The following is a 21804-nucleotide window of genomic DNA, read 5'->3' on the forward strand; positions in this document are numbered from 1 at the left end:
ATCAACTATAGTCACCCTGCTCTCTCTCTCTATATATATATATATAAACACACACACACATATAATTAAATTATCATCAACTATAGTCACCCTGCTGTCTCTCTCTCTGTATACACACACACACACATAATTAAATTATCATCAACTATAGTCACCCTGCTGTCTCTCTCTATATACATATACACACACACACACACACACACAATTATCATCAACTATAGTCACCCTGCTGTCTCTCTCTATACACACACACACACACACACACATATAATTAAATTATCAACTATAGTCACCCTGCTGTCTCTCTATATATATACACACACACACACACTCTCATATAATTGAATTATTATCAACTATAGTCACCCTGCTCTCTCTCTCTACACACACACACACACACACACACATATAATTAAATTATCATCAACTATAGTCACCCTGCTCTCTCTCTCTATATATATATATATAAACACACACACACATATAATTAAATTATCATCAACTATAGTCACCCTGCTGTCTCTCTCTATATATATACACACACACACACACACACATAATTATCATCAACTATAGTCACCCTGCTGTCTCTCTCTCTATATACACACACACACACACACACACACATATAATTAAATTATTATCAACTATAGTCACCCTACTGTACCACCAAACATCAGGCCTTACTTATTCACTCGGTTTTTGGGTACCCATTAACCATCCTGACCTCCTCCCCACCTACCCACTACCTTTCCCAACCTCTGGTAATGATCTACTCTCTATGTCCATGAGTTCAATTGTTTTGGGTTTTGGGGTTTTTCTGAGATGGAGTCTCACTCTGTTGCCTAGGCTGGAGTGCAGTGACATGATCTTGGCTCACTGCAACCTTGGCCTCCCTGGTTCAAGCGATTCTCTTGCCTCAGCATCCCAGGTAGCTGGGATTCCAGGCACGTGCCACCATGCCTGGCTAATTATTTTGTTCGTGGAGATGGGGTTTCACCACGCTGGCCAGCATGGTCTCAACCTCCGGACCTCATCATCTGCTGGCCTCGGCCTCCCAAAATGCTGACTGAGATTCCAGGCATCAGCCACCACACCTGCCACAACTGCTTTGATTTTCAGATCCCACAAATAAGTGAGAACATGCAGTGTTTGGCTTCCTGTGCCTGGCTTATTTCACTTAACAGAATGATCTCCAGTTCCATCTACGATGCTGCAAATGACAGACTCTCAGTCTTTTTATGGCTGAATAGCACGATGGCATTTTCTAAGAGCAGTGTGAACAGGCTAAGGCAATTTGATCACACTTTTGCATCAATGTCAGATTTCCTTTCTTCCCCACCAATTCCTCTCACAGTTAATAAATGACCGACCTATGCTACCATTTCCAGCTAGGTATTTTTAGAATAATTTTTTCATTGTGATAAAACACACATCAAATATACTTAACCATTTTTAAGCATACAGTTTTCTGTCATTAAGTACATTCACCTTCTTACACCACTGTCACCACCATCCATCTCCAGAACTCTTTTCATCTTGCAAAACTGAAACCCTGTCCATATTAAACACTAATGCCCCATTCCCTACCCGTCCCCACCCGCCTCTGGCAGCCACCACTCCCCTTCCTGTTTCTGGATTTGACTCCTCAAGTGACCTCGGTAAGTGGAATCATACAGTATTTGTCCCTTTGTGGCTGATTTCACTTAGCATAATGAACGTCCTCGTGGTCCATCCAGGCTGCCACGTGTGCCAGAATTTCTTTCCTTTCTAAAGCTAATTTTTTTTTTTTTTTTTTTTTTGAGATGGAGTCTCACTCTGTCACCCAGCAGGCTGGAGTGCATCTTGGCTCACTGTAATCTTCATCTCCCAGGTTCAAGCAATTCTCCTGCTTCAGCCTCTCAAGTAGGTGGGATTTCAGGCAGGCACCACCAAGGCCGGCTAATTTTGTATTTTTAGTAGAGATGGGGTTTCACCATCTTGGCCAGGCTGGTGTCCCAACGTTTTGGGACTACAGGCGTAAGCCACAGCACCCAACCTAAATTTCCTTATTTTGATCTCATTGCATAAGAGAGCACTTTGAAGGGTTTGTGGGTCTAGGGGCCTGATGTCCACAGGTAACTCCCATAGTCCAGGAGGTGAAGGGAAGCCCTCACCCCATGAGGCACCTGCAGCTCCACCCTGCCCTTGGAATCCCAGAGAGCTACTCCCTTGATAACTGTGATGGCAGCCTCAAAAGTCACTTCTGTCCCTTTATTTCCTTCCCTCTGGAGCCCAAATTATGGTACTCTCAATTTAAAAGCCCTTAATGGTGCCATAGAGCCCATGGGACAGTGGTTGGGTGCGCCAAGGCCCATCGGGACCAGGCTCAGGATCCTCTCCATGCCTGGCCTGTGTTACAGCCTCACCAGATCCTGTTCTGGTCCCTGCACTTCACCCCAGAATGCCCTCATTCTTCAGAAATGTCCTTCCCTTGCCCTGGAAAACTCCTATTCATCCTGAGGAACCCCACCTATGTGCTGCAACCTCTGAGACTGGTCCTGTCCTGTCATGGACACCTGTGGTTTCTGGTCATCCATCTAGCCCCACTCATTTTTTTTTCCCGAGACAAGGTTTCCCTCTGTCACCCAGGCTTGAATGCAGTGGCACCATCATGGCTCACTGTGACTTCGATCTCTTAGGCTCAGGTTATCCTCCCATCTCAGCCTCCAAAGTAGCTTGGACTACAGATATGAGCCACCACACCTGACTAATTTTTTATTTTTTTGTAGAGACAGAGTCTTGCTATGTTGCCCAGACTGGTCTTACACTCCTGGGCTCAAGCAATCCTCCAACCTCAGCCTTCCACAGAGCTGGGACTATGGGTCTGTGCTACCATGCCCAGCTAATTTTTTGCATTTTTTTTTTTTTTTGTAGCGATAAGGATTCACCATGTCACCCAGGTTGGTCTTGAATTCCTGGGCTCCAGCAATCTTCCAATTCAGCCTCCAAAGGTGCTGGGACTACAGGCATGAGCCATCATGCCTGGCCTCAACAAGGTTTTGGAATACATCAATAAAGCAACTAACCAGGTGTGGGTAGTGGACAAGGCAGGGACGCCCACGACACGCCAGACCATGCTGGTCCCTTGTGGGACACAAGAGGGTTTGAACAGCCCCAGCCCATTCCTGCTCTGAGGGGCTTGCAGTCTGGCTGGGGAGAGGTGTGCAAAGGTGCAGTACCTGTGGGGCCATCCCCTGCTCATTCCTGAAGTCTGAGAGGCCTGGCACTTGGGATAAGCCTGGAAGGGTGGGCTGTGCGTGGATGAACCTGAAGATGTGTTTCTGCACTGCTGGGGTTTCCAGGCAAATCTCACTTCCTACTTCTCCCTGCACATTTGTCAACTCAGCTTTTCAGTCAAGGAGGAAACACACTGAGACCTGCTGCTACTGAAAGGACAGCTCCCCTGGGCATAGGTACAGAGGCCACTGCCCCAACACTGCATAGTATCAGCCCATTGCTTATTTGGCACCTACTGTATGCCATTCTGCGTGCATTTCCTCACAGTCGATCTACCAAATAGACATTCTTTTTTATTTTTATTTATTTATTTTGAGATGGATTCTCACTCTGTCACCAGGCTGGAATGCAGTGGCACAATCTTGGCTCACTGCAACCTCCGCCTCCCAGGTCCAAGCAATTCTCCTACCTCCGCCTCGCAAGTATGAGAATCGCTTGAGCCTGGGAGGTGGAGGTTGCAGTGAGCCGAGATCGTGCCAAGGCACTCCAGTCTGAGTGAAAGACTGAGACCCTGTTTCAAAAAAAAGGAAGAGCCCACAAGTCAGGAAGAAGCTCCTGAGAAGGGTGTGTGGGAAGAAAGGAGGGACTCAGGCCAGGCCCAGTGGCTCACACCTGTAATCCCAGCACGCTGGGAGGCTGAGGCAGGCGGATCACTTAAAAACAGGAGTTTGAGACAGCCTGGCCAACATATTGAAACCCCGTCTCTACAAAAAGTACAAAAATGATCTAGGTGTTATGGCGGGCACCTGTAAGCCGAGCTACTTGGGAGACTGAGGCAGGAGAATCACTGGAACCCAGGAGATGAAGGTTGCAGTGAGCTAAGAAGGCACCACTACACTCCAGCTTGGGTGACAAAGCATGACTCTGTCTTAAAAAAAAAAAAAAAGGAAGGACTCAGAGAGCCAGGGACCAGGGAAGGAAATGAGGAAGCATTCTGAGGAGAAATGGAAGAATGGGGAGGAGGAGAGGCACATGGGGTTCAGCAAGGGAGAAGCCAACCGCCTGTGGGGCTGGGGAGGATGGAGAGCAGTTTGGGGTTTTGGGTCGGGGTCTAAGGTGATCAACTGCAGAATCATTAATTACACGGTGGCCTGCTTTCTTTACTCAATCCCTTGGGTAGATCCCGGCACCCCGAGTAAGTTCCTTTACTGGAACATGAAGAGGGAGTGGTCGGACGAATCTATGGAGGAGCCCAAGGAGGAGACAGAGAAGGAGCCTGAGGGAACCTGGGTGCTGGACACCCTGTGGGGGTTCAAGATGAAGTTAAGGTGACGGCGAATGTCACCTGTACTCCCTGAGCACTACAAGGGTTTCAACATGCTGCTTGGTAATAGGACACCCCAGAGAGCACCTCCAATCCTGTTGCTTTAAAAAAGAAGCTTCCCATAACTATACTTTTCACATGGGAAAAATATGCCCCACAGTGGGTGAGCTCTCCATGCAGGAAGACTTGACGTTCCGAAGCATCACTTATGAGGGATGCTTAGGAGGCCATAGAGGACTCGGCTAGACTTGATAAGGGTCTGTGATTGGGATAAGAAAGTTTGGTTTCAGGCTAGGCATTGTGGCTCATGCCTGAGATCCCAGCACATTGGGAGGCTGAGGCAAGAGCATCGCTTGAACTCAGGACTTGGAGGCTGCAGTGAGCTATGACTGCACCAATGCACTCAAGCCTGGGTGACAGTGCAAAACCCTGTCTCAGAAGAACAACAAAGGCCAGGCATGGTAGCTCGTGTGTGTGTGTGCCCTTTGCATAGTCAGGGTTCTGCTTTGTTGCTCAGGCTAGTCTCGAACTCCTGGCCTCAAATGATCCTCCCGCCTCTATCTCCCACAGTGTTGAGATTACAAGCCTGAGTCACTGTGACTGGCCTGTTTCTTGTTTGTACACATTGACTACAAACTATAACACCTGTAATGAGTTTGTAAACATATATCTATAAATAAAAATTCTGGGCCAGGCACAGTGGCTTATGCCTGTAATCCCAGCACTTTGGGAGGCCAAGGTGGGTAGATCACCTGAGGTCAGGAGTTGGAGACCAGCCTGACCAACATGGTGAAACCCTGTCTCTACTCAACATAGAAAATTAGACAGGTGTGGTGGCGCAAGCCTGTAATCCCAGCTACTCAGGAGGCTGAGGCAGGAGAATCACTTGAACCAGGGAGGCAGAGGTTGCAAGTGAGCCGAGATGGCGCCACTGCATTCCAGCCTGGGTGACAAAGTGAGACTCTGTCTCCAAAAAATAAATAAAAATAAAAATAAATTAAAAATAACACAGAAAGCAGTTTCAGCTGTGCGCTCTGAAACTTAATGTCTCTTGCTGAATTTATTTGCTTTTTAGAGGCAGTCTTGCCCTATCACCCAGGCTGGACTGCAATGGTGTGATCTTGGCTCACTACAACCTCCGCCTCCTGGATGTAAGTGATTATCCTGCCTCAGCTTCCCGAGTAGCTGGGATTACAGGCCAGGATCACACCACGCTGGCTAATTTTTTATATTTTTAGTAGAGAAGAGGTTTCACTGTGGTAGCCAGGATGGCCTTGAACGCCTGACTTTATGCTTGCCTCGGCTTCCCAAAATGCTGGGATTACAGACATGAGCCACCATGCCCACCTCCTATGTTTGTCTTCAACCTGGCTGCCAGCTTGGAATAACCAGTGACATTAGAGATTCCCCTGATTGGATCAAACTCTATGGGCACTTGGGAGTCTTTGTCAAAATGCATGTGAGGGTGACCGACTTCCTTGCTATGACACGCTCTGAATAAGTAGTCTTTGCATGCCCTCTTGGTCTATTGCTACAGATGGTCAGGTTTTCTGTTTTTTGTTTTTTGACACAGAGTCTTGCTCTGTTGTCCAGGCTAGAGTGCAATGGCATGATCTTGGCTCACCACAACCTCTGCTTCTCAGGTTCAGTGATTCTCCTGCCTCAGCCTCTCAAGTGGCTGGGACTACAGGCGTGTGCCACCATGCCCAGCTAATTTTTGTATTTTTAGTAGAGATGGGATTTCACTATGTTGGCCAGGCTGGTCTTGAACTCCTGGCCTAGTGATGTGCCCGCCTTGGCCTCCCAAGATGCTGGGATTATAGGCATGACTCACCATGCCCAGACTTAACTGTCATTATTTTTCTGCAGAATCTATTTACTACAACCAGCTTATTAGTCGGCTCCTTTTGTGTGGTTTTACATCATGAGATGGAGTCTCACTCTTGTCACCCAGGCTGGAGTCCAATGGCATGATCTTGGCTCACCGCAACCTCTGCCTCCCAGGTTCAAATGATTCTCCTGCCTCAGCCTCCTGAGTAGCTGGGATTACAGGCATGCACCCCCACACCTGGTTAATTTTTGCAATTTTAGTAGAGACAGGGTTTTACTATGTTAGTCAGGCTGGTCTCAAACGCCTGGCCTCAGGTGATCTGCCCACCTCGGCCTCCCAAAGTGCTGGGATTACAGGCGTGAGCCACTGTGTCTGGCTACCAAGATATGTTTTTAACTCAGTTCCTTTTATGTCTATTACTTTAATTTTTCAAGATTCCTGTATAAATTTGCATTTTAGATCAGTGGGAGAAAAATACACTACCTAGACCTTCAAACACCATGGGTTTGAACTTCGAAGGTTCACTTATATGCAGCTTTTTTTTCAACCATACTCAGAAGGAAAATACAGTGTTTGAGGGATGTGAAACTCGAATATACAAAGGCCCAACTTTTCGTATTCACAGTTCCCCAAGGCCAACTGCAGGACTTGAGTATGGCAGGCTTGGGTATGAGGGTGATATGGTTTGGGTCTGTGTCCCGCCCAAATCTCATGTTAAATTATAATCCCCAGTGTTGGAGGTGGGTCTGGTGGGAGGTGACTGAATGATGGGGTTAGGTTTCTCCTTTCATGGTGTACTCGTGATAGTGAGTTATCACAAGATCTGGTTGTTGAAAAGTGTGTAGCATGCCCCATCTTTCTCGGTCTTCCTCCTGCTCTGGCCATGTAAGACGTGCCTGTTTCCCCTTCCCCTTCTGCCATGATCAGAAGTTTCCTGAGGTCTCCACAGCCATGCTTCCTGTATAGCCTGCAGAACTGTGAGCCAACTAAGCTTTTTTTTTTTTGAGACAGAATTTTGCTCTTATTGCCCAGGCTGGAGTGCAATGGCTCCATCTCAGCTCACCACACCTCTGCCTCCTGGGTTCAAGCAATTCTCCTGTCTTAGCCTCCCAAGTAGGTGGGACTATAGGCACGTGCTACCATATCCAGCTGATTTTGTATTTTTAGTAGAGATGGGGTTTCTCTATGTTGGTCAGCCTGGTCTCAAACTCCCAAGCTCAGGCAATCCACCTGCCCCAGCCTCCCACAGTGCTTGCCTTATAGGCATGAGCCACCATGCCCAGCTAAGAATCCCTCTATTAAAAAAAAAAAAAAGCATAAAATAAGTAATAAAATACTGGGCCGGGTGTGGTGGCTCACACTTGTAATCCTAGCATTTTGGGAGGCCAAAGACAGTGGATCATAAGGTCAGGAGATTGAGACCATCCTGGCTAGCACGGTGAAACCCCGTCTCTTAAAAAAAAAAAAAAAAAGTAATAAAATACTGAGGCATAAGCTTAAAAAAATTGTTCAAAATTCATGAGGAAAATTATGAAAATATTTTTTTCTCAACTCCTTTGCCCATTATTTTTTTAGTGAAGGGGTCTCACTATGTTGCCCAGGCTAGCCTTGAACATCTGGGCTCAAGTCATTCTCCTGCCTCAGTCACCTGAGTAGCTGGGACTACAGGTACTCTTGGCTCTCAAAACTTTTTTTTTGGCTGGGTGTGGTGGCTCACGTCTATAATTCCAGCACTTTGTGAGGCCAAGGAGGGCAGATCACCTGTGGTCGGGAGTTCGAGACCAGCCTGACCAACATGAAGAAACACAGTTTCTACTAAAAATACAAAATTAGCTGGGTATGGTGGTGCCTACCTGTAATTTCAGCTACATGGGAGGCTAGGGGCAAGAGGTTCGCTTGAACAAGAGTGAAACACCATTTCAAAAACAAACAAAACAAAACAAAACAAAGCAAAACAAAAAAATACTTTTTTTTCACAGTCTCACTCTTGCCCAGGCTGGAGTGCAATGATACAATCTCAGTTCACTGCAATCTCCACTTTCTGGGTTCAAGTGATTCTCTTGCCACAACCTCCATAGTAACCAGAGTTACAGGTACATGCCATGATGCCTGGCCAATTTTTTTTTTTTTTTTTATTTTTAGTAGAGATGGGTTTGGCCATGTTGGCCAGGCTGGTCTTGAACTCTGGACCTCAAGCAATCCACCCACTTCAGTTTCCCAAAATGCTGGGATTACAGGCGTGAGCTAACATGCCTGGCCAAAAGTCTTTTATTCTTTGTGTAATTAGCAAGCTCCCAGGAAAAAGTTCCCTCCCCTTTTCAGATATGTACATGGTGGGCTCTGTGGAAAGTTGCACAGGGAGGAGGGGGTCTTACCTAAAACAAACCCACAATTATACAAACAAGACAGGCAGCGCTTTGTGCTTGCCTAGAGACATACCCACAACTACATAGATGAAAGGGAGTTATGTAGACAGCTTTACAGATAAGAGAAGTTACTCAAACAGCTACAGACATGAGAGGAATTTTCTTTTCAAGACAGAGTCTTGCTCTGTCACCCTGGCTGGAGTGTAGTGGTGCAATCCTGGCTCACTGCAACCTCTGCCTCCCATGTTCAAGCAATTCTCCTGCCTCAGCCTCCCAAGTAGCTGGGATTACAGGCATGCACCACCATGCCTGGCTAACTTTTGTATTTTTAGTAGACACAGGGTTTCACCATGTTGGCCAGGCCAGTCTCGAGCTCCTGACCTCATGATCTGCCTGCCTTGACCTCCCAAAGTACTGGGATTATAGGTGTGAGCTACCACAACTGGCCTGGAATTTTTTATAAAAGCTTTTGGGGCTGGGCATGGTGGTCAAGAGATCGAGACCATCCTAGCCAACATGGACAAACCCCATCTCTACTAAAAATACAGAAAATTAGCGAAGTGTGGTGGCATGTGCCTGTAGTCCCAGCTACTTGGGAGACTGAAGCAGGAGAATCACTTGAACTTGGGAGGTGGAGGCTGCAGTGAGCCAAGATTGTGCCACTATACTCCCACCTGGGCGACAGAGTGAGATTCCATCTCAAAAAAAAGAAAAAAAGAACACCCTCAGGCAATGGTCATCAGTGACTGCTGACATCATTTTGAAAAAAAATAAGAAAACCAGACATCCTGTGCATCTGTACTGCTGTACATGACATCACCTACGAGTAATCGTGAAAGAGAAAAAAAAAGAACTTGAGTCTAAGCCTCTTGTGATCTAACTAACAAATTACAGGACATACAAGGGCACCAGAAAAATATGTCAAATGATACCACAATCATACAGTCTGCAAAATCCAGGCTGTGAGCAATTCTACACTTCCTTCTACAAATACAATACAAACAGAGGGAGGGAGGAAGAATGGAAGAGAGGGAGAAGGAATATAAGAATCACAACAGAGTGAAGGAACACATCACTGGTGAATGTGGCTCCTATTATCTAAACAAGAGCTCACCGAACTTCTTTCTAATTAACGTGCTTTCTGTTTTAACTGCACTGTCTTGTACGTGTCTTCTGTGCCATCCTGTTTCCAGGTCTCTGCTGGGACAAAAATAGCAACAGGAAAAGTTGCATTTTATCAGGGGCTGTGTACTGAGAAGATGCTTGACACTGTCTCTATACTTTCATATTATGTATATAAAATGAATATATGTATGTACTACATATATTTGTATGTAAAATATAAAAATATGTATATATAACATATATTTCTTATATAATTATATATTATATATTTATTATATATGTAATAGAAAATAGATACATTTTGGCAGGGCGTGGTGGTTCATGCCTGTAATCCCAGCGCTTTGGGAGGCCAAGGCCAGAGGGTCACGAGGTCAGGAGTTTGAGACCAGCCTGGCCAACATGGTGAAATGCCATCTCTGCTAAAAATACAAAAATTAGCTGTGTATGGTGGTACGTGCCTGTAATCCCAGCTACTCAGGAGGCTGAGGCAGAAGAATTGCTTGAACCCAGAAGGCAGAGGTTGCAGTGGGCTGAGATTGCACCATTGTACTCCAGCCTGGGCAGCAGAGTGAGACTCCATCTCAAAAAAAAAAAAATTAGATATATTTTGTATGTAATATAAGGTATATAACAAACATATTTTTATATAACTATAAAGATATTTTATGTCATAATACATAAATATAAAACTATTTTTATATAAAAATTACAAAATATATTTTATGTATAAAATAATTCATAAATTGTATATATAAAATATATTTATATTATACAGTTTGTATTATATATAAATATATAATATATAAATATATATTATAAATTATGTAATATGTTTTATATAAAAATATATTTTCATATTAGTTTGTATTATACACATATATTTCATATTATATATAATATGTAACAGATAATACTTTTTTTGAGACAGTCTCACTCTGTCACCCAGGCTGGAATGCAGTGTGGCCATCTCGGCTCACTGCAGCCTCCACTTCCTGGGTTCAAGTGATCCTTCCACCTCAGCCTCCCAAGTAGCTAGGATTACATACATGTGTCACCATGCCTGGCTCATTTTTTTGTATTTTTAGTAGAGAAGGGGTTTCACCATGTTGGCCAGGCTGGTCTCAAGCTCTTTACCTCAAGTGTTCTGAGCACCTCAGCTCCCAAAGTGCTGGGATTACAAGCATAAGCCATTGCACTGGGCCTATAATACATATTATATACTACATATAAATAATACATTTTTGTGTTACAATGTTTTCCTTTTCACTTTTTTTTTAAGAGGCAGGGTCTCACTCTGTCACTTAGGCTGGAGTGCAGTGGCACAGCCACAGCTCACTGCAGCCTCAACTTCCTGAACTAAAGAGATCCACCCACCTCAGCCTCCCAAGTAATTGGGACTACAGGCACACACCACCATGCCTGGCTAATTTTTGTATCCTTTGTGAAGACAGGGTTTCACTATGTTGGCCAGGCTGGTCTTGAACTCTGGGCTTTAAGCAATCCTCCTGCCTCAGCCTCCCAAAGTGCTAGAACTGCAGGTGTGAGCCACCAAGATGCATGCATTTATTGGTTGATTGATTGATTGAGATAGAGTTTCATTCTTGTTGCCCAGGCTAGACTGCAATGGTGTGATTCCCAGCTCACTGCAATCTCTGCCTCCCAGGTTCAAGTGATTCTCCTGCCTCAGCCTCCCGAGTTGCTGGGATTACAGGCATGTGTCACCACGCCTGGCTAATTTTATATTTTTAGTAGAGGTGGGGTTTTCTCCATGATGGTCAGGCTGGTCTCCAACTCCTGACCCCGGGTGATCTTCCCACTTCAGCCTCTCAAAGTGCTGGGATTACAAGTGTGAGCCACTGCACCCAGCCCAAGATGTATTTCTTGATTCCCCCAAAAACAGAAGCCACAGAGGCTCCTGACTGCTTGGTGGCTGCCAATGTTTTGCTTTTCACTTTTTTTTTTCATCATAAGGCAGCCTCCTGTCTCTTCTGCAGAGCACCTATTTCACCTTTGTATACAGGACAACTCCAGTGAACTTTGTCCCCTCATGGTAGCCCTGAGAGCAACTAACCCTGTCCTGTACCTGAGGAAACTGTAGCTCAGAGAGTTTAGCCAATGTGCAGTGAGTCAGTGACCAGGTAGTGTATTAGTCTGTTCTCGTGCTGCTATAAAGAAACACCGAGGCTGGGCGCGGTGGCTCACTCCTGTAATCCCAGCACTTTGGGAAGCCAAGTTGGGCAGATCACCTGAGGTCAGGAGTTCAAGACCAGCCTGGCTAACTTGGTGAAACCCTGTCTCTACTACAAATACAAAAATTAGCCAGGCATGGTGGCAGGTGCCTGTAACCCCAGCTACCATCGACGCTGAGGCAGGAGAATCACTTGAACCCTGGAGGCAGAGGTTGCAGTTGAGCCGAGATCACGCCACTGCACTCCAGCCAGGGTGACAAAGTGAGACTGTCTCAAAAAGAAAAAAAAAAAAAACCTGATACTGAGTAATTCATGAAGGAAAGAGGTTTAATTGACTCACAGTTCCGCATTGCTGGGGAGGCCGCAGAAAACTTACAATCATGGCGTAAGGCTAAGGAGAAGCAGGTACCTTCTTCATAGAGCAGCAGGATGGAGTGAGTGCAAGCAGGCGAAATGCCAGATGCTTATAAGACCATCAGATCTCGTGAGACTCGCTCACTATCACAAGAACAACATGAGGAAAGCCACCTCGGTGATCCTGCTTTACCTCCACCTGTTCCTGCCCTTGACATGTGGAGATTATGGGGATTGCAATTCAAGAGGAGATTCTGGGTGAGGACCCAAACTCTAACCATATCATGTAGGGAATAGAACTCTGCTTCCCAAACTCCTACTCCAATGCTATGCTCTCTGGACACAATGCTATGCTCTGTGACCCAGTCCTGGAAGGAAGGAGGACAAGAAACTCAGATGGCCTGGACTGAGGGCAAAGGAGGGCGAGGCCGGCACAGGCATCCTGAGAGGCTCCTGCAGGGTGGTGTACATGAAACCCAAGCCCAAGCTTCATGCCCTGCCCCCAAAAAGCAGGGAACGCACATTGTAGCAAATGCTGAGAAAACTCTCAACCATGAGACAGTCTTGTCCAGAGACAGGAGAGGGCTGCTCTCCTGTGGTTCTTCATGGCTACTTTCTCCCCGTCCAGGATTGCTTTTTCTTTTCTCCATTTAGTATTTTTGGACTGCGATTGACCTCAGGTAACTGAAACTGTTAATAAGCGGGGAGACTACCGTAATTTAAAACTACAGTCTTGGCCAGGTGCTGTGGCTCACACCTGCAATCCCAGCACTTTGGGAGGCTGAGATGGGAGGATCACCTGAGGCCAGGAGTTCCAGACCCACCTGTACAACATAGGGACACCCCATCTCTACAAAAAATTAAAAAATCAGTCAGTCATGGTGATGTATGCCTGTAGTCCCAGCTCCTTGGGAGGCTGAGGTGGGAGGATTGCTTGAGCAAACTCCTCCAAACCATGAGTTCAAAACTGCGGTGAGCTAGAATTGTACCACTGCATTCCAGCCTATGCAACAGAGTGAGACCCTGTCAAAACAGTAAGTAAATAGCTGGGTGCGGTGGCTCACGTTGGTAATCCCAGCACCTTGGGAGGCTGAGGTGGACAGATTACGAGGTCAGGAGATCAAGACCATCCTAAAACCCCATCTCTACTAAAAATACAAAAATTAGCTGGGTGTGGTGGTGTGTGCCTGTAGTCCCAGCTATTCAGGAGGCTGAGGCAGGAGAATCACTTGAACCTGGGAGGTGGAAGTTGCAGTGAGCCAAGATCATACCACTGCACTCCAGCCTGGTGACAGAGCAACACTCCATCTCTCTTAAAACAAACAAACAAAATATAGTAAATAAATAGGCCAGGCGTACCTCATGCCTGTAATTCCAGCACTTTGGGAGGCTGAGGCAGGTGGATCTCCTGGGGTCAGGAGTTTGAGACCAGCCTGGCCAACATGGAGAAACCTCGTCTCTACTAAAAATACACACAAAAAAATTAGCCAGGCATGATGGCAGACACCTGTAATCCCAGCTACTCAAGAGGCTGAGGCAGGAGAATCGCCTGAACCAAGGAGGCGAAGGTTGCAATGAGTGGAGATCGCGCCACTGCACTCCAGCCTGGGCAACAAAAGCGAAACTCCATCTCAACAATTAATAAGTAAATAAATAAAACTCCAGTCTCATATTTATCAGTGCCTCACATTCCCACTTATATCCTCATCAGCCACCTCCCTTATCCTAAAAGAGCCAAAGGATTGCTTTTATTGATGAAATGTACATTGTATGTGAACACAGAGAACATAAGTATGCAGTTTGATGGGTTTAGACACCCATGTAACTGAAACCCAATCAGGATAGTCCCAGAAATTTCCCTCATATCTCTTTTTACTCAATCCTCTTCCCCCTTGGACTGCAAATGTGAAAGGTTCTGACACTTCCCAGAGCACCAAAACATTCTGGGTCTCTCTGCCGACCAGTGGCTACAGGCAAGCCATCTATCCACCAGACCATCAGGCCCCTGTGAAAGAGCAGTCACTGGCCACTTCCCTGAAGACACAGTAATCATGCTGTCCACTTTGCTGGCTGTCACCATGAGGTCACCCAGATCAAGCAGCAAGTATATTTTCTTTCTTTCTTTTTTTTTTTTTATTTCCTCTGGCCAGGCACAGTGGCTTAGGCCTGTAATCCCTGTATCTTGGGAGGCTGAGGCAGGTGGATCACCTGAGGTCAGGAGTTCAAGACCAGCCTGGCCAACATGATGAAACTAAAAATAAAAAAATTAGTTGGGCATGGTGGTGAATGCTGTTCATCCCAGCTACTTGGGAGGCCGAGGCAGGAGAATTGCTTGAACCCAGGAGTCAGGTTGCAGTGAGCCAAGATCACTGGATTTTACTCCAGTCTGGGCAACAGAGTGAGACTCCATCTCAAAAATAAAGAAAATGAATGACAAACTTCCTCTAAAACTTTCCACACAAAGCTTGTTTTTCCTTCTCTCTCCGCACCTGAGACCTCATGCTCGGTTTATCCATGGCTAAAATCTGTGGCAAAGCCAGCCCTGATCAAAAGGTTGAGGATGCCTGTAATTACCTTAGCAACAGAACATGCTGTGCATTTGAATCACATCATCTCATCCCCATAGCAACACAGAATTGCAGAATCGCGGTGCTCTAGAGCCAAGCAGCAACAGCACTCACTGAGTCCAACCTCTTAGATTAAAACAAAACCCGACAGAAACAAACAAAAAGTCGTTTACGGCTCAGATAGCTTTCATAGCCTTGTACCTATTTCTTTGGTGTTTGGGAATACAATGGAACTTTGATACAATTAAGATAGCAGGGAATATCCATTTGGGCTGCTGGTTTTTAAGCTGATTTAAATTGAAAGCTTTGTCTTATGTTATTAGGAGCAAAAAAGAATTTTTTGATTGATGGAGGAAGAGCAAGTAGGCCAGGGATGAACTAGAGATGTTGATATCACAGTCCACAGAGCTGCAGCAAGAATTCCTCATTCATTTATTAAATGTGTCCTCATGAGACTGCATCATCCTCTGAGGTCAGTGTGCAAAGAATGACCTTCTCTTTTATCAGATGGAGACTGTAATAGAAAAATATTTTCTCTGCAGTCCTAACACCAACTCCTGGCTTCAAGGCAGTTCTTCAGGGCAAAGCATAACAGTATGAAATATTAACATGGGGGAGGTTCGATACCTCACCCTGATATTGGCTCTACCTTTTGGATGAGTCTTGGTCTAATTCAAAACTGTGAACTTGGCTGGGCACGGTGGCTCACGCCTGTAATCCAGCACTTTGGGAGGCCGAGGCAGGCGGATAACCTGAGGTCAGGAGTTCAAGACCAGCCTGACAAACATGGTGAAACCCTGTCTCTGCTATAAACGCAAAAGTAGCCAGTGCAGTGCTCTGCGCCTGTAATCCCAGCTACTCAGGAGGCTGAGAATTGCTTGAACCTGGGAGGTGAAGGCTGTAGTGAGCTGAGATTGTGCCATTGTACTGCAGCCTGGGCAACAAGAACAAAACTCCATCTCAGTAAAAATAAAAATAAAAAATCATAAACTCTGGAGCAGGGGATATCTCAGTGGCCCTTGACGTACTACAAGCTGAGATCAACAGAGCATCAACAGTGCACGAGGCATTGAAGGTTGCACTTGAATGGGGGCCAGGAGCAGAGGCTGACACCTATAATCCCAGCACCTTGGGAGGCCAAGGTAGGCGGATCACTTGAGGCCAGGAGTTCAAGGCCAGCATGGTAAAACCCGTCTCTACTAAAAATACAAAAAATGAGGTGAGCATGGTGGCACACACCTGTGGTCAGCTACTCTGGAGGCTGAGGCACTAGAATCACTTGAACCCAGGAGGAGGAGGTTGCAGTGAGTTGAGATCGTACCACTGAATTCCAGCCTGTGCAACAAAGTGAGACTCCATCTCAAAAAAAATAAAAAAGAGGAACGAGGCCGGGCGCAGTGGCTCACACCTGTAATCCCAGCACTTTGGGAGGCCAAGGTGGGCAGATCATGAGGTCAGGAGTTCGAGACTAGCCTGGCCAATATGGCGAAACCCTGTCTTTACCAAAAATACAAAAATTAGCCGGGCGTGGTGGAACATGCTTGTAGTCCTATCTACTCCAGAGGCTGAGGCAGAAGAATCACTTGAACCCGAGAGGCTAAGGTTGCAGTGAGCCAAGATCGCGCCACTACACTCCAGACTGGGCGACAGAGCAAGACTGTCTCAAAAAGAGAAATGGATCCTCTCCAGGCAGGAAACATCATGGAGGAAGAAAAGGAGAATCATGTAAACCTGGGAGGCAGAGGTTACAGTGAGCCGAGATCGCGCCACTGCTCTCCAGCCTGGTGGCAGAGTGAGACTTCATCTCAAAAAAAAAAAGAATAAAGAAAAAAAATCCCTTCATGCCTCAAGCAGCAGGGGGGTGCAGGGGGTGGGGGGAGGGTTGGAGAGACAAGTCAAGACTTTCTGTTCTTAACAAGTTCGACCCTCAGGAGAAACTACTTCACAGCTGAACCTGCTGGGGCTTCATCAGGGCGTACCTGACCAGGGTGAGGAAAAATATCTAACTCCAGCTGGTCCTAGCCTTCCACCTAGAGAAAAGGAAAAACCCAACCCCAGTCCCTGGAGCCATCCTGTCCAGCCTAAGCAGGTGAGTTGGGGATGTTAATAAGCACTTATGAAGTCCAGTCCAGAGGCACAGGCTCACTAAAAGATTAAGATATGGATGGGCACAGAGGCTCATGCCCAGAATGCCAGAACTTTGGGAGGCCAAGATAGGAGGATTGCTTGAGCTCAAGAGTTTAAGATCACCCTAGGCCAGGCGAGGTGGCTCACGCCTGTAATCCTAGCACTTTGGGAGGCCAAGGTGGGTGGATCACCTGAGGTCAAGAGTTCAAGACCAGCCTGGCCATCATGGTGAAACCCCATCTTAAAAAAAAAAAAAAAAGAAAGAAAAAAAATGACCACCCTGAGCAACAGCGTGAGACCCCATCATTTTAAAAATAATAATAATTTACAGGCACAGTGGCTCACGCCTATAATCCCAGCACTTTGGGAGGCGGAGGCGGGTGGACCACTTGAGATCAGGAATTCAAGACCAGCCTGGTCAACATAGTAAAACCCCCGCCCCTACCAGATATACAACAATTAGCCAGGCATGGTGGTGCATGCCTGCAATCCCAGCTACTCAGGAGGCTGAGGCAGGAGAATTGCTTTAACCCAGGAGTGGGAGGTTGCAGTGAGCCGGGATCGTGCCATTGCACTCCAGCCTGGGTGACAGAGTGAAACTATGTCTCAAAAATAATAATAACTATTTAAACAAAGATTAAGACCTGCTCAGAGGAATATTACAGAAAGCTTCTCTACCTACCACACCTTACCACCACTTTACTCCAGGCCTATCTAGAGCAGTTCCTTTTACTCAATAAATTATGTGCAGTTATCAGGGAAAAAATTGCAAGGCATAATAAAATGCAAAAGCCATCCAGAAGCTTTGTAGAAGGTGTTTTTTAAAAAGTCAGCCAGGTGTGTTGGCTAATGCCTATAATCCCAGCACTTTGGAAGGCCGAGGTGGGCAGATTGCCTGAGGTCAGGAGCTCAAAACCAGCCTGGTTGACATGGCAAAATCCCGTCTCTATTTTTTTAAAAATGCAAAAAAATAGCCAGGTGTGGCAGTGTGCACCTGTAATCCCAGCTACTTTGGGAGGCTGAGCCAGGAGAATTACTTGAACCCAGGAGGTGAGGGTTGCAGCAAGCCAAGATGGCACCACTGCACTCCAGCCTGGCGACAGAGCAAGATGCCATCGCAAATACATAAATATATAAAATACATAAAATAAAGAGACAAAGAAAGCTATACCGTGATAATACTAAACAAAGAAAGTTATCAGAGCTTAAGAGGGACATTACAGCCAGGTGTTATCACTCACGTCGAAAATCTGAGAACTTTGGGAGGCCAAGGCAGGGAGATTGCTTGAGTCCAGGAGTTTGTGATTAACCTGAGCAACATAGCAAGACCCTGTCTCTACGATAAATTAAAAAAAAAAAAAAAAGACTGAGCATGGTGGCCCACGCCTGTAATCCCAGCACTTCTGGAGGCAAAGTCAGGTGGATCACGAGGTCAGGAGTTGGAGACCAGCTTGACCAACATGGTGAAACCCCAACTCTACTAAAAATACAAATATTAGCTTGGCATGGTGGTTTGTGCCTGTAATCCCAGCAACTCGGGAGGCTGAGGCAGGAGAATCGCTTGAACTCAGGAGGCAGAGTTTGCAGTCAGCCAAGATCATGCCATTGCACTCCAGCCTGGGCGACAGAGCAAGACTCCATCTCAAAAAAAAAAAAAAAAAAAAATCAGCTGGGCATGATGAGGCACACCTGCAGGGCCAGCTACTTAGGAAATGAAAACTGGAGGATCACTTGAGCCTGGGAGTTCCAGACTTCAGAGAGTCGTGGTCACACCACTGCACTCCAGCCCAGGTGACAGAATGAGACCCTGTGTCAAAAAAAAAATAGAGAGAGAGAGGAGCATTACATAATGATAAAGGAGTCATTTCTCCAAGAACACATAATTAATCCTTAATGTGTATGCACCTAACAATAGCATCAAAATAAATGAGGTTAAAAGTGATGGAACTAGGCCAGGCACAATGGCTCATGCCTGTAATCCCAGAACTTTGGGAGGCCAAGGCAGGCAGATCATCTGAGGTTGGAAGTTCAAGACCAGCCTGACCAATATAGAGAAACCCTGTCTCTACTAAAAATACAAAAAAAATTAGCTGGGTGTGGTAGCAGGAACCTGGAATAGCAGCTACTTGGGAGGCTGAGGCAGGAGAATGGCTTGAACCAGGGAGGCAGAGGTGAGCTAACATTGCACCATTGCATTCCAGCTTAGACAACAAGAGCAAAACTCTGTCTCAAAACAAAACAAAACAAAAGTGGTGGAACTGCACAGAGAAATTGATAAAGTACTACGGTACTTCAAGACTTACTATAAAGCTATAGTAATCAGAACAGTGTGATATTGGTGAAAAAATAGATAAATACATCAGTGGGCCAGGTGGGGTGTCTCATGCCTATAATCACAGCACTTTGGGAGGCCAAGGCAAGTGGATCACTTAAGGTCAGGAGTTTGAGACCAGCCAGACAACATTGCAAAACCCTACCTCTTAAAAAAAAAAAGGCCGGTCACAGTGTCTAACAGCTGTAATCCCAGCACTTTGGGAGGCCAAGGCAGGCAGATCACAAGGTCAGGAGATCAAAACCCTCCTGGCCATGGTGAAACCCCGTCTCTACTAAAATAAAACAAAAATAGCCAGACATGGTAGTGCATGCCTATAGTCCCAGCTATTCAGGAGGCTGAGGCAGGGCAATCGCTTGAACCCAGAAGATGGAGGTTGCAGTGAACTGAGATCGTGCCACTGCACTCCAGCCTGTCTACAGAGCAAGACTCCATCTCAAAAAAAAAAGTAAATTTATTTATTTATTTATTTATTTATTTATTTTGTGACAGAGTCTCCCTCTGTGCCAGGCTGGAGTGGAGTGGTGTGATCTCCGCTCACTGCACCCTCCAGTTCCCTGGTTCAAACCTCAGGGAGCTCTTGCCTCAGCCTCCCAAAAATGGTAAATTAAAAAAAAATTAGATCAGTTGAATAGAATAGAGATCTCAGAAACAGACCCAAACAAATACAATCAGGTGATCTTTGACAAAAGAGCAAAGGCAATACAACAAGCAAAGACAAAGATGGTCTTTTTCACAAATGTTGCTAGAACAAGTGGACATCCATATGCAAAACACTGAGTCTAGACTCTGACCTTTCACTTCACAAAATTAATTCAGATGGATCAGACGTAAATGTAAAGCTCAAACCCATAAAACTAAGATAACACAGGAGAAAGCCTAGACAACTTCAGGTTTGGCAATGACTCTTTTTTTTTCTTTTTTTGGACAGTGTCTTGCTCTATCTGGAGTACAGTGGCACTATCTCAGCTCACTGAAATCTTCACCTCTCAGATTCAAGCAATTCTCCTGCCTCAGCCTCCCGAGTAGCTGGGATTACAGACGCAAGCCACCACACCCAGCTAATTTTTGTATTTTTAGTAGAGATAGGGTTTCACCATGTTGACCAGGCTGCTCTCAAATTCCTGACCTCATGATCTGTATGCCTCAGCCTTTCAAAGTGCTGGGATTATGGGTGTGAGCCATCGCCCCAGATTTGACAATGATTTTTTTGATACAATGCCAAAGGTAGGATTCATGAAAGAATTGGTAAGTTGGACTTCATTGAATTTAAAAATTTCTTCTCTGTGAAAAATGTTGTGAAGAGAATGAAAAGACAAGCCACAGACTGGGAGAAAATGTTTGCTAAAGACATAGCTGATAAAGGACTGTTAACCAAAATACACAAACAACTCTTAAAACTCAACAAAGAAAAACAGCCTGATTTTAAAATGGGCCAAAAGACCATAAGAGATATCTTTTCCAAGAAAATACACAGGTGGCAAATATGCATATGAAAAGATCCCTCATATGGTATGGCACTGGGAAAATGCAAATTAAAACAATGAGATATCACTACACACCTATCAGGATGACAAAAATCCAGAATCGTGTCAATGCAGGTTTCCTAACTGTAAGAAATGCACCACTTTGGTGGAAGACGATAACAGGAGAGGCTAGTAGCATGGGCAGGGAACATGTGGGAACTCTCTGTACCTTTTGCTCAATTTTGCTATGAATCTAAAACTGGCCTAAAAAAGTCTATTAAAAAAAAAAAAAGATGCAGTGAGCATTAGGAAGAAAGGGACAGGGCAAATGCATTCCTCATGGAAATCATGCAAACATATCTTCTGAAGAAGACTCCACTTTTTTTTTGAGATAGAGTTTTGCTCTCTCATCCAGGCTGAAGTGCAATGGCAGGATCTTGGCTCACTGAAACCTCCACCCCCCAGGTTCAAGTGATTCTCCTGCCTCAGCCTCCCGAGTAGCTGGGATTACAGGTGCCCACCACCACACTCGGCTAATTTTTGTATTTTTTAGTAGAGATAGGGTTTTGCCATGTTGACCAGGCTGGTCTCAAACTCCTGACCTCAGATGATCCACTTGTCTCGCCCTCCCAAAGTGCTAGGGTTACAGGCATAAGCCACTGTGCCCAGCCAGACCCCACTTTTGAGTGGGGTCTCCTGTAGATGGGCCTGAGAAGGCCAGCAGGATTAGGTGATAGAGAAGGAGAGAGATCTTTGCCTCTTCAGATGTAGGGGAGCACTGCCGCCCATAGCAAATCTGAACATGAGCAGCTCCAGGGACCATGACAGGCACAGGAAGATCAAAGGCATGATCTCACTCACTGCAACCTCCACCTCCAGACTTCAAGCAATTCTCCTGTCTCAG

The 21804-nt window shown here is 45.7% G+C and overlaps 1 long non-coding RNA gene across 2 annotated transcripts in view; it reads right to left on the reverse strand.

Moving 5' to 3' along the window:
- LOC144580561 (uncharacterized) overlaps nucleotides 1–21804 on the reverse strand; it is a 123412-nt gene that overhangs the window by 80151 nt on the left and 21457 nt on the right. The window contains exon 2 of one of the 2 annotated variants that reach the window (XR_013530330.1): nucleotides 9855–9937. The exons of the other annotated variant lie outside the window; for it this stretch is intronic. This is a non-coding gene — a long non-coding RNA (uncharacterized LOC144580561). The remainder of the gene's footprint in view (nucleotides 1–9854; nucleotides 9938–21804) is intronic. 2 annotated transcript variants of the gene reach the window in all.

The sequence above is a fragment of the Callithrix jacchus genome, chromosome 2, assembly GCF_049354715.1.
Source record: "Callithrix jacchus isolate 240 chromosome 2, calJac240_pri, whole genome shotgun sequence".
In the NCBI taxonomy this organism is placed as follows: Eukaryota; Metazoa; Chordata; class Mammalia; order Primates; family Cebidae; genus Callithrix; species Callithrix jacchus.